Here is a 14596-nt window from a genome sequence, read left to right on the forward strand (position 1 = left end):
TTTTTTTTTTTTTTTTTTTTTTTTTTTCTGAAAAAATATATTTACAACATGGTAACTCTTTTGATACATAAGCAAAAAGAAACAAAAAATTACATGACACTTTGCAAGAGGTAGCCCTTTTGGATGCACCCAGTTAAATTCGATGGTTGTCTTTCTTAATGTGACCTCCACCTTCTATCCCAACCAACCAAAGAAAAATCTAGTCAAGTTTCGTTCAGTATTCTAAAGTGATTGGCAATCGTGACTTCCGATAGAACACCTCAAGGATGAGGCTATACATGTATTGGTAGATCGTGCGCGTCCAAGTTTCTTATCACTATGTGAATTGTGCTAGAATCAGGGTGCCTAAATATCTAGACTAAGAATCCTTATGTTTACATACATGCACAAGAGTCGACATTTCAAGGTAAATGAGCTCCATTTTTATGTGTTTTTTTTTTTCAAATTTTTTAATTTTTAATTTTGATTTTTTTCATTTTTTTTTTCAAAAAGAAAGAGTTTTGTTTTCAATTATAGCATGTTATAAGGGTATGTAGTGATCATCACCCCTAAACCTAAATTAAACAGTGTCCTCAATGTTTAAAAAGTGCAAACGAAAGAACTGTACAGAAAAGGAGAAATAAAATGGAATGTTCAACCTGGTTTATGTACAAGGGTGGACCAATCAGGCCACATAGACGGGATCCTCCAGATCGGTCGTCTCAATGTCAGGGGGAAGTGGTTCAAGGAACGGTTTCAATCGCTGCCCGTTCACTTTGAAAATGTTCTTGTTGGGGACATCTTCAAGTTCCACAACTCCATGAGGGAATACCGTGCGTACTAGGAACGGGACGGTCCATCTGGACCGCAATTTTCCTGGAAAAAGATGCAACCGAAAGCCGTATAACAAAACTTTCTGACTCGGCGTGAATGACCTACGCAGAATACGCTTATCATGAAACAACTTCATCTTTTGCTTATAAAGCTTGGCACTGTCATAAGCCTCATTCCTCAATTCTTCTAACTCATTGAGTTGAAGTTTCCGTTGAGCGCCCGCCTTGTCGAGAGAAAAGTTAAGTTTCTTGATAGCCCAGTAAGCTCGATGTTCTAATTCCACTGGAAGATGACATGGCTTTCTATACACCAGACGATAAGGGGACATGCCAATTGGTGTCTTATAAGATGTTCTATAGGCCCACAAAGCATCATTTAATCTCAATGACCAATCTTTCCTTGACTGGTTGACCGTCTTTTCCAGAATGTGCTTAATCTCCCTATTAGAAACTTCTACTTGTCCACTTGTCTGAGGGTGGTACGGAGTTGTAACCTTGTGGGTTATGCCATACTTGCGTACTAAAGACTCAAAGTACTTGTTACAGAAATGCGAACCACCGTCACTGATTATAGCTCTAGGGGTACCAAAACGTGAAAATATGTTCTCCTTCAGAAATGAGAGTACCACCTTGTGGTCATTTGTCTTGGTTGCAACAACTTCAACCCACTTCGAGACATAATCAACAAAAACTAGGATGTATAATTTGCCTTCCGAAGTAGGAAATGGACCCATGAAGTCAATCCCCCATACATCAAATAGCTCAACGATCAAAATCGGATTCAACGACATCATGTTTCTCCTCGAGATACTTTCTAGCTTCTGACAGCGCTCACAAGCAATACAATACTCATGGCAGTCTTTAAACAGCGATGGCCAGTAAAGCCCACACTGCAAGATCTTTGCAACGGTTTTCTTGGCACTGAAATGCCCTCCACATGCTTGGTCATGAAAAATGATATCACATCTTTCTGTTCCATGTCGGGTACACATCTCCTAATGATTTGGTCTCGACAGTACTTAAACAAATATGGGTCATCCCAAAGGAAATGTTTAACTTCAGCCAAGAACTTGGAGCGGTCTTGTCTCGACCAATGTGAGGGCATTCTACCTGTAGCAAGGTAGTTAACAATGTCGGAAAACCAAGGAAGGTTTGACACAGACATCAATTGTTCATCAGGGAACAATTCTCTAATCAGCGCAGATTCATCACTAGACTCACTAGTTAATCTGGACAAGTGATCAGCAACCACATTCTCACAACCTTTCTTATCACGGATTTCAATGTCGAATTCCTGTAATAAGAGTATCCATCGAATAAGGTGAGCTTTAGCATCCTTCTTAGAAAGAAGGAACCTCAAAGCCGCATGGTCAGTGTATATGATGATCTTAGATCCTATCAAATAAGATCTAAACTTGTCTAATGCAAATACCACAACAAGTAACTCCTTCTCGGTAGTCGTATAATTGAGTTGGGCATCATTAAGAGTTTTACTAGCATAGTATATCACATATGGTAGTCTATCAACACGCTGTCCTAAAACAGCGCCAACAGCATAATCAGAGGCATCACACATGAGTTCGAACGGTAGTTTCCAGTCGGGTGGTTGGACAATAGGATCTGAGGTAAGGAAAGTCTTGAGTTCTTCCCACACCTTCACACAAGCAGCATCAAAGTTAAAGACAACATCTTTGGCAAGTAGATTACACAAAGGTCTTGAGATTTGGCTAAAGTTTTTGATGAATCGCCGGTAGAAACCACCGTGACCTAAAAATGATCGAATCCCCTTCACAGAGTGGGGTTGTGGTAAATGTTGAATGAGGTCGACTTTAGCGTTATCTACTTCAATTCCTTTTTCTGAGACGATGTGTCCTAGAACTATGCCGGAGTTCACCATAAAGTGGCATTTTTCCCAGTTTAAAATCATATTCTTTTGCTTACATCTAGATAGCACAAGGACCAGATGGTCCAAACATTCGTCAAAATAGGAACCAAACACATAGAAATCATCCATAAAGATCTCGAGAAAACTATCTATCATGTCTGAAAAAATGCTCATCATGCAACGCTGAAAAGTAGCAGGTGCATTACACAACCCGAAGGGCTTACGTCTAAAAGAAAATGTCCCAAATGGACACGTGAATGTAGTTTTTTCCTGATCTTCTGGTGCAATGTGAATTTGGTTATAACCGGAAAATCCATCTAGAAAACAGTAGTGACTGTGTCCAGACACACGTTCTAGTATTTGGTCTATGAAGGGAAGGGGGAAGTGATCTTTTCTTGTCACTGTGTTCAACTTCCTGTAGTCGATACATACTCGCCATCCTGTGGTTGTACGTGAAGGGACTAACTCATTCTTTTCGTTCCGAACTACAGTAATGCCTGACTTCTTAGGCACAACTTGAATGGGACTAACCCATTTACTATCTGAAATCGGATATATGATACCCGCATCAAGTAGCTTCAAGATCTCACTCTAACAACGTCTCTTATGTTAGGATTAAGTCTCCTTTGCATTTCCCTAGATGGTTTGGCATTCTCTTCCAGATTAATGTGGTGCATGCAAATGGTGGGACTTATTCCTTTGAGATCTGAGATGGTCCATCCTAAGGCTTCTTTCTGCTCCTCAAGTACTTCTAAAAGCTTGTTTTCCTGTTCTATGTTTAATCGTGAAGAAATGATAACAGGTAAAGTATCAGAAGGACCTAGAAATGCATACTTCAAAGTATCAGGTAATGGTTTCAATTCCTGCTTGGCCTTAGGAGACTCATCCGAAGATATAACAGACTTCTCAGAAAGTGGGAGTTGTTCCACTTTAGTCTTCCATTCAGTGATGTCCATATGAGGTACAGATTCGAGCAAAGATTGGAATTCACCAATGTATTCATCATCATACAAATCCAAGTAAACTTCTTCCAGACATGCTTGCAAGGGATCTACTAATAAAATGCTAGTCAGTGAATCTTGGATCAAACTCTCCATCATATTAATCTCATGTACATCTTCATCATCAAGACTCACATGCTGTTGACTAACATTAAACACATTCAATTCTACAGTCATGTTTCCAAAAGATAGTTTCAACACTCCATTCCGACAGTTAATGATCGCATTGGACGTCGCCAAGAAAGGACGTCGTAAAATGACAGGAATGTGACAGTCTGGGTTTTGTACAGGTTGAGTGTCTAAGACAATGAAGTCTACAAGTAAATAGAATTTTTCAACCTTAATCAAAACATCTTCTACCACTCCACGAGGAACTTTGACGGATCGGTCCGCCAATTGGAGAGTTATGGGTGTTGGTTTCAACCCTCCAAGACCTAACTGCACATAAAAAAAATATGGCAGGAGGTTCACACTTGCACCTAGATCTAATAAAGCTCTATTGATCATGTGTTCTCCGATAATGCAAGAGATTGTTGGACATCCTGGGTCCTTAAACTTGGGTGGAGTTTTGTTCAGAATGATGGAACTCACATGTTCAGCTAAGAAAGCACGTTTGTGCACATTAAGCTTGCGCTTTTGAGTACACAAGTCTTTTAGGAATTTGGCATATGCAGGGATTTGCTTGATTGCCTCAAGAAAAGGAATGTTGATGTTGACTCTTTTGAACATTTCTAACATCTCATTGTAGTGGGTGCTTATCTGTTGGCGAACTAACCTCTGAGGATATGGAGCAACAGGAGCATTAGGAGGTAGAGGCACATTCACAACAGTGGGATTGTCGGCTTCACTAATGTGCTCGGACTCTTTTTCTAAACTGGAGGTTTTCTTTGGTGGTGTACACAGTGTTAGGTTTGGCTCAGATTCACTTGTTTGTGGCATGCCCACATTGTTCTCAACAATCTTACCACTTCGGAGAGTGGTGATGGAATGGACTTGATCGGGTGAGGTTTCTTCGCAAGATGATGTGCCTGCTTGAAATATCCTCTTTGGATTTTGTTGGGGTTGGATAGGAAGTTTACCCTATTCTCTTGTATTCAGTGCATCGCAAATTTGACCCATCTGTAGTTCTATAGCGGAGACTCGCTGATCAGTCTCTTTCTCATTTTTCATCAGATGTTGGGTCAACTGATTGATACTCTCTTCAATGCTAGACAATTTCTTTTCAGCAGTGTATTGAGGGTACGACTGCTGCTGAGGATTTCTAGGGTATTGATAGCCTTGATTGTTTTGATAGCTTTGATTGGGTTGAGATGGTCCTCCTTGAACAATGCCTTTGGACCATGAAAAGTTTGGGTGGTTTCTCCATCCTGGATTGTAGGTCTGAGAATAGAGGTTGTGCTCTTGTTTTTGAAACATAGCGTGTGCCTGTTCTAGCCTAGATTCTTGGAATGCATGCATTTTCGGACAATCACTGACATGATGGTCAGAACCGTTACATATAGCACGGATAGCCATTTCGACATGTTCACAGAAAGCAGCGGTGGAAGGTTTTACGTTTTTCTGTAGTTCTAACGCTTCTATTCTTCTTGCTAGCGCTGCCATTTTTGCACTTCCCTCAAAATATGACTCAATCCTATGAACCTTAGCTACAGGTGTAGTCTTTCTCGCTTCACGAATGGATTCCCACTGTTGAGTCTTTTCAGCTACTTCAATTAAGAAGTCCCAAGACGCATCAGCAGTTTTGTTTACAAATAGATCATTGCACATTGACTCTACAGTTGTTCGGGTGGACACATCTAGACCCTCATGCAAAATTTGCACAAGTCTCCATTTTTCAAAACCATGGTGGGGACATTGGAGCAATAACTCATTGAATCTCTCTAGGTATCTAGCTAAGGTTTCACCCTCCAATTGCACAAAACTATTCAGACTTTGACGAATTGTCGCAGTCTTGTGGTTTGGGAAGAATTTTTTTTTGAAAAACTCCTTTGTGAGGTCATCCCATGTCATGATGGATTGTGGTTGTAAATCATACAACCATGCCTTTGCTTTTTCCTTCAAAGAGAAAGGAAATAGCCTTAACTTTAGGGTCTCGTCGGACATTTGAGTGAAACGTATAGTTCCACATATCTCCTCAAATTCTCTCACATGATGGTAAGGATTTTCATTGTCGATTCCTCTAAACACAGGAAGCATCTGTATTGTGCTCGATTTTAGCTCATAATGACCATTAGCTTCTGGCAAAACAATACAGGAAGGCTGGCTTTCCCTTGTGGGGTACATGTAATCCTTGAGAGTACAGGGTTCTCCCATTGTCTCAGGTTGGTCCGGTGTGTTTTCCTCAGAAGTTGTGGGTATGTCAATTGGGTCTATCAGATTGACTCTAATTAGTCTATTTGATTGGTCTCTAAAGGTTACAATCATATCCCAATTTAATCATGAAATAACAAGCCCACAGATAATGGAGAAAACAAGGCCCACAATTTGGTTTTAAAAGGGTTTTTTGAAAATTTGGTTTGTTTAATGGGTTAGTTATAATGGGTAATTTGTGAAAATCAATTTGGTTTTGTTTGGTTTAATTGGGCTTGGGAACTTTTGGTTTGAATGGGTTTAGAACTTTTGGTTTCAAAAATAAAAGGGAAGCCCACTACTTGGGTTAAATGAGGCCCAGTTGGGTTATTTGACCTAAGCCTAGTTTGGGTTGAAGTTGGTTTGGGCTCACAAATTTGAAGCCCAACAGAAGTTATAACAAACCCACAAAAGAAAGAAAAAAAATAACAATACAAATAATTACAAGCCCACAAAAGAAAGAAATAAAATAAAAATAAAAAAAGAAAAAGAAAAATAAAAATAAAAATTATTACAATCCCAAAATAGAAACACTTAATTATTACAAGCCCAAATGAATTTTAATGAGGCCCAGTTGGGTTAGCTCATGGGTTAGGCTTACCTATTTTTGGAGGGAAGCCCAGTTGGGCTTTGGTCCCTTTGTGTTTGTTGCAAAAGCCCAGTTGGGCTTGGATCTTCCTTAGCTTTTCTTTGCAGCCCAGTTGGGCTTGTCTTGGAAGCCTTACTCAACAGCCTAGCAACAGTTTCAACAGGCTTGGCAAGAAGCAGCAGCAGCGCCATCTAACAAGTCTAACCAGCTCCTTCAGCAGCCAGCTTTGCAAGCCAGCAGTGAACAACAATAGCAAGTATGGAGATGGAGCAACAAAGAAGATAGCAAGAACATCAAGCAATGACAAGATGCAAGAAATGTTAACAGCAAATGATGCAAGTGCAGCTGCAAGCTAAGAGCAACAACGAGCAAATGAGCAAGTGACAGGAATTGATGAATAAAGCAAGAAAAACAAAGAAACTACACAGCACCGCTACCGAGTCCCCGGCAGCGGCGCCAAAAACTTGATAGCAAGGGAATGATACCCTAAAACTATGTTCTAAATACTTGCAAGTGCACAAGGCCAAGAATATCTAGTGAGCAAGCAAGGGAAAGTCCACAGGGACTTGGAGGATGCAAATGTAACTTTTTTGTTCTTTTCTACTAAAACCTAAATCTAAACAATGACAACAAAACTAAACAGGACACTAACTAATAGGAAGCTAACTAATCAGGACAACAACTAACAGGACATTCACTTGAAGAAATAATTCACACTAACATTAAAGTCAACTAATCATTAAGCTGAAACTAATCATCAAACATCAAATAGAACAGAATTTTTGACAGAAAACTACAGTAATTCAACACTGACAGTTGAAGCAAGATTAACAATGAAACTTAAACATGAACAACAAACATTGAAGTTGAGATTTTTGAAACAGCAATGAAGTGATTGAATATTTGATAGAGGGGAACTAGGGCTTGAGAATTCACCACTCAACCCACACTAGCATGTTAGCTATTGCACTACTCTAGCTTCTTAGATGGACAGTTTAACTTCAATCACTATATCAAGGCAAAGTATTAGTTGTCTTCTCAAAGAACAACTAATCAAAGCTAACTAACATGAAATTGAATGCAAGTGAAACATACATAGGATGCATCTAACTACCTAGGATGCTTGACATTCTAGGTGAAAGTAATATGTCATCCACATGCTTAAACTATCCTAAACAGTGAGCATGGCATGAGTAAGAGCAATTTTCTTAACATCCTAGCATTAAGGCTAAGGCTTTCATCTAAACCCTAGCTAGGATGTTTAGAACATGAAGAACATCTCTAGCATATTACTAACAGTGATGTTAAACATGGAAATTTGCAAGTGACAGGGCATACAAAAAATTGAAAGTAAGCTTCTGATTTTTACTCCAAAATGAGCTTGGGTATCCCAGACTAGCTCAACATCATACACAGTGTCTCAATTTATACCTATTACAAACCCTAATTGAAAATCCCCAAAACAGAGAAAATTAGGGTTTTGAAAATTAATAAAATTACTCACCAAAAAAACTGAAATAACAACAACCCATGCTTAAGCCATGCCTTCTCTGCTCTCCCCCTGCTCCAATTGACGCCTATGATGCTCTAATTGTTCCCTAACTCGAGTTGTTTTATTCACCCCAAACCAAGGGTTCAGTGGTTGTGAGATGAGTAAAAGAACTAGTCTAGGGAGATGGTGGAGATGTTTGGAATGATTTGATGGAGATGGTGGCAGTGAACATCGGGGTCTGGTGGTGGCAGGATATGGTGGTGAAGGAGTTGCAGGTGATGGAAGAGAGGAATTTGGGGAGAAGAGGAGAAGAACCCGATGGAGAATGGGTTAGGGAGTGTTTGGGTGAAGTCGATAGGTATTTGGCGATTGGGTGTTAAGCGGGTGTATCAAAATTTGATGTCTCGATGATGAAGGGCGTACGATGAGAAGGTGATGGAATGATCCAACAGAGCGATAGCGATGGATGTGGAGCGACCGTTGGATGTGAGATACATCAAAACTGACGGTCCAAGATGGAGTTAGGTGCTATAGTGTTAGACAGGAACATCAAATCTCGATGCACTCTGATGAAGCGACCGTTGGATGATGGAATGGATCCAATCTGACGGCTAAGGAGAGAAGCGGGTTTGGGTTTGGATTTTGGGTTTAGGATATGGGTTTGGGTTTAGGAAATGGATTTGGGCTTAGGTAATCTTGAGACTACTTATTCTTTAAGAACAATTTATTCCTTGTTAAGCCCATTTTCATCCGTGAGTCTTCCATACCGCATTCTTCACTTCTTTTCCGCTAGAGTTTCCTTCGGATTTTTCCCGTGTCTTTGCTCTTTTCGCTCCACAACTCATCTAGACTTTATTTATCACCTAAAAATGCAAAATTAAGTAAAACAAAATATTTATCCTTGAGGAGAGTAAAATACATAATTCATTACAAAAGGGGAAATTATGGTATGCAAAAAGGGATAAGTGCCAATAAAATGATGATAAATAGTGCAATATTTGGCACCTATCACATACAAGAGAATGTCTTTCTTCATGGCAGGCCAAACTAAATAAGATTTTGCTCTAGTGTAAGTAGCCTGCATACCAGAATGTCCACCCACAGCTGAAGAGTTTATGGAGTCCAAAATTTTGGACTTTGTTGTAGAAGAACTGCCAACATAAAGTCTATTTTTGTACCTCAAAACTCCATTGATGTAAGAATAGTTAGGAGTTATCTCAGGAGTAATGGTTAGCTGAGCTATAAGATGTTAAGATTTAGGGTCAGCAGGTAAATGGGCTCTTCTAGAATGTCCACCCACAACAATAAGATATTGTGCGCAAGCAAGTTTAGATAGAGAAATTGAGTTGCAGGCAGCAGGTAAATGGGCTCTTCTAGAGAGAGCATCAACCACTTTGTTCTCTGAACCTTTCTTGTACTTGACTTCATAATCAAAAACCAAAAGTTTCATAAGCCATTTTTGTTGCAAGACTGTAGAGATCTTCTGCTCCAAGAAGTAATTGATGCTTTGATGATCAGTGTTTATTATGAAATGCTGACCTTGTAAGTAATGTTTTCATCTAGTGACTGCTTGAACAATTGTTAAAACCTCCTTCTCATAAGTGGATAAGGCATCAACTCTTGGTCCAAGAGGTTTGATGTAAAAAGCTATAGCTCTGCCTTCTTGCATAAGTACAACCCCAATGCCTGAGTTACAAGCATCAGTTTCAAGTATGAACTGTTTACTAAAATCAGGCAGAGCCAAAACAAGAGTAGTGGTCATTGCCTTTTTGAGCTGAAGAAAAGTTGTGGTTGCTGCAGGAGACCAACTGAAGGTATCTTTCTTCAATAGGTCAGTAAGTGGTCTACTGATAATGCCATAGTGCTGCACAAATTTCCTATAATACCCAGTGAGTCCTAAGAATCCTCTCAAGGCTTTGAGATTAGTAGGTGGAGGCCAATCCACCATTGCAAAGATCTTTTCAGGGTCAGCCATAACCCCATTGCCTGTAAAGATGTGTCCCAAATACTCAATTTCAGACTGTCCAAAAGAGCATTTGGAGAAATTTGTTGTCATTTGATGTTGTCTTAGGTGCTCCAGAGTTGTTTGTAAGTGAAGTAAGTGATCTTTTAAGGAAGGACTATATACCAAAATGTCATCAAACAAGACAAGAGTGAACTTCCTAAGATGGTCTTGAAAAATATTATTTATCAGATAAGAATCCAGAGGATATCAATCTGTTGAATAACTTAATAACTGCTAGAGGTACACAAGTGGTATTAAATGAGCAACAAAAAGAAATTCTTCAGCAAAAAGCAAAAGTCCAGTGGCTGAAATATGGAGCATCAAATTCAAATTTTTTTCATGTGAACCTGAAAATAAAACAAGCCCAGAATGCAATAATGGAAATAGAATATTCAAATGGGAATATAGTAGCTGATCAAAACTTGATTGCAAATGTTCTAACAAATCACTTTGAAGAGAAATTTAAATATCAAGAAGTATCCTTCTTTCCAAATATATTTCAAGATATTCCAAATTTAGTGAGTGAGGAGGAGAATTTTTTTTAGAGCGGATCCCTTCAGATGAAGAAATTAAACAGGCAGTATTTGAACTTGAACCAGATAGTGCACCTGGTCCTGATGGTTTTGCAGGATGGTTCTATAGATATGCTTGGGATATCATGGGCAAAGACTTATCTAGAGCCATACAATATTGCTGGATAAAAGGTTTTATACCTCAAGGCTTTAATGTTAATTTCTTACTTCTTCTGCCAAAAGTCAAGAATACCAAAAGAGCAAATCAATTCAGACCCATCGGGCTGATGAATTTTAGTTTCAAGGTGATAACAAAGATTATAACTTCCAGATTTGGTTCTTTAATTCAAAAAATTGTATCATCACAACAAGGAGCTTTCATTAAAGGGAGAAATATTCAAGAGCAAATTGTGCTTGCTTCAGAATTGGTGAATGAACTTGAAGTTAAAAGAAGAGGTGGTAACATGGGTCTAAAGCTAGATATAACTCAAGCTTATGACTCCCTTAGTTGGGAATTCTTATTTCAAGTCATGAGAAGATTTGGATTCTCTGAACAAGTAATCAAATGGCTTCACATTCTACTAAAATCAGCTAGAATATCAGTATTGTTGTGGTGGTCTTGTTGGCTATTTTCAGGTAGGAAGAGGATTGAGGCAAGGTGACCCCTTATCACCACTCATGTTTTTATAGCAGAAGACTTATTGAGCAAAATACTCACCAGAATGGTTCATACTGGTCAACTTCAACCAATGGTTTCAAGAAATGGAGTGCAACCTTCTCACATATTCTTTGCTGATGATATATTCCTATTTTGCAATTGAGATAAAAGAAATGTTAGAAAATTCTTAAGTATTCTGAAAGACTATCAAACTTCATCTGGTCAAGTTGTCAGCCTTCCAAAAAGCAAATGCTTCATTGGGGGGACAAGTGAATTAAGAAAAGCTCAATTAGCAACAGAATGCAACATGCCACTGTCAACTTTCCCATATAAATATTTAGGTGTACTGTTAACACCAGGGTGCATAAAATCATCACATATCTGGAGCTGTATAAAACAAATGCAAGAAAGCCTAGCAGGATGGAAAGGGAAGTTGTTATCTTTCCAAGAAAGATTAATTCTAGTAAAGCATGTGTTATGCAGTTATCCTATATATAGCATGGCAGTTTATAAATGGCCTAAAAGAGTACTCAAAGAGTGTGAAAGAATAATGAGAAACTTTCTCTAGACTGGAGATCCTTCATCAAGAAAAACCATTACTCTGAAATGGGATTTAGTGTGCACACCAATAGAAGAGGGAGGTTTGGGTCTGAGAAGATTAGAAATACTTAATAAAGCTCTGCTCATGAAATTGCTTTGGAAAATACAGAACAACACTGAAGAATGGGCCAGATTTTTCCAAGAAAAATTCTTTACCAAACAGAAAGAATGGATTGGGTATTATAAGAAATCATATATCCTTCCAGGCTTGAAATGGATTGCAGAAGATGTTAAAAATCATACAAGATGGATAGTGGGGGACGGAGAAAAAATTTCAGTATGGAAAAATAATTGGGTGAAGAGTAAATCACTATCTGAAATATATCCTGAAAACTCTTATATGCTACAATTCCTTAATATGAAGGTTGCAGATCTATTGTTGGATGGGGAATGGGTAATACCTACAAAAATATTACAGATGATAGATATAAATGAACTTCCAGTAGCTTATGTTGTCACTATCTCTGGATCATTCACTGTAGCTTATGTTGTAGAATGTATAAGAACAAAGCAGTCTAAACAAAAATGGACCTCTCAGGTACGGCATCACTCTATTCACCCTAGTATCTCAAGTAATATCTGGGAGCTAGTTAGAGGAATATGTCCAACAGATGAAAAATGAAAACAAGAAAATTTCAGCTTGCTTCAAGATGCTACTTCTGCAAAAATTCTGAGGAAACACTAGACCATATTCTATGGAACTGCAATTATAGTGAAATTATCTGGAATTGGCTAGGTGGCATGTTATGCTTTAAAAATCCAAGATCTTTTGATGAAGTCTTTAAAGCTGCTAATCTTAAAAGTCCTGCTGTGAAAGAATTGTGGAGGACTGTTGCATTTATTACTCTCAAAGAAATTTGGTTTCAAAGAAATATATGTACATATGAAGGAGAGACATTCAATGAACTCAATCTGAAGACAAGAATCGTGAAACTTACTGCAGATTGTGAGGTGAGAATGAAGGCTATAATGTGGAATACATCTTATGATCTCCAGATTATAAAAAAAACTGGAATGAAATGTAGAAAGATAAAAGCATATACTATCCAGGAGTTAACTTTCAAATTACCACAACAAGAGAAGCTTCTTCTTTGTTGTGATGGAGCTTCAAGAGGAAACCCTGGTGACTCTGGATATGGCTTTATAACAAGAAATTATGTAGGTGAATGTGTGATTGCAGTAACAGGAGGTCTTGGAGTTGCAACTAATTTTTATGTAGAGATAATGGCAATGATATGTGCTGGTGAATGGGTCATAAGTAATGGATTTAGAAGACTGCTGTTTATATCAGATTCTAAAACAGTCATTGAAGCTTTCAAGAATCTTAAAATTCCATGGTTTGCATACTCCAGATGGAAGAAAGTATGCAGCTTTATCACATAATATGAATTTATCCACAGTTACAGGGAGATTAACTTCTCAGCTGACTCATTAGCTAAAAGAGGAGTTAATTTAAACAGAGGAGAACATCAAATTTTTTATGTTAAATCATCTTTCTTCGGGAGCTTAGAGAATGAACATCAGATATACTATAGATTCAAATAGATGAGATCCAAACCTGGCTGTATTTACTTTTAGTATTTTGATCATTTTGTTCTTCACTTTTTGTACTCATGTAAAAAAAAATTGTTATCAATAAAAGATTATTATCAAGCAAAAAAAAATTGAAAAGTAGCCGAAGCATTAGTGAGACCAAATGGCATTACCTTGAATTCAAAATGCCCATGATGAGTCCTGAATGCAATTTTGTGAATGTCAGAAGGAGAAACTCTGATTTGGTGGTAGCCAGACTTTAAGTCAATCTTAGTAAAAAATTTGGAGCCATGTAATTCATTTGATAGCTCATCAATAACTAGTATTGGAAATTTATCCTTAATGGTGATGTTATTCAACTTTTTGTAATCCACACAAAATCTCCAAGAGTTGTCCTTTTTCTTGACAAGCAAAATGGGAGAAGCAAATGGGCAGTGACTTGGTTGTATGATGCCAGAGTGGAGCATTTCTTTGAACAGATTCTCAACAACTGACTTTTGAATATAAGGGCATCTATAAGGTCTGAGATTCACTGGCTCGGAACTTGGTTTGAGAGGTATTTTGTGATCTAAATTCCTCTGAGGTGGAAGAGTGGTTGGCTCAGTAAAACATCAGAGAACTGGGTGAGAAAGTTGGAAACTGGTGGTGGGGTGGTGAGTTGGACAAATGAGCTGATAATGGAGAATAATTGGCCAACTATGCCATGAGTATGTTTTTGAAAAAATTTCTTTACCGCAGAGCCACTCATCATGCTTAGTGAAGACTTTTGTTAAATACCAGTTAATGTGATGTTCTTACCTTTGTGTTTGAAAGTAATGCATAGCTTTGATAAGTTGAAGAGAACATCACCTAGATTCTGAAAAAGCGGGGGTCTAACAACCACACCCAATATTTTCGATTAGCAATCTGTATGGACTAACTCCAATATACTTTTTAGAGAATCAACTAGATAGTCAGACTCAATCTAGAGAAAAGTATATCGAGGAGTTAATATCTCTCTCACTTGATTTGATCTTTTCTCAAGCAAATAAGAATTTGCGAGTCTTTATCAAATACAAGGATAATAAACTTGGATGGTACCAAAGACCAATATCCAAGGATCAATCAATTTCCAATCAACAACCAAAGGTTGGATTTCACAATTGATCGATACAAACGCG

Source organism: Papaver somniferum, chromosome 7 (assembly GCF_003573695.1).
Source record: "Papaver somniferum cultivar HN1 chromosome 7, ASM357369v1, whole genome shotgun sequence".
Classification (NCBI taxonomy): Eukaryota; Viridiplantae; Streptophyta; class Magnoliopsida; order Ranunculales; family Papaveraceae; genus Papaver; species Papaver somniferum.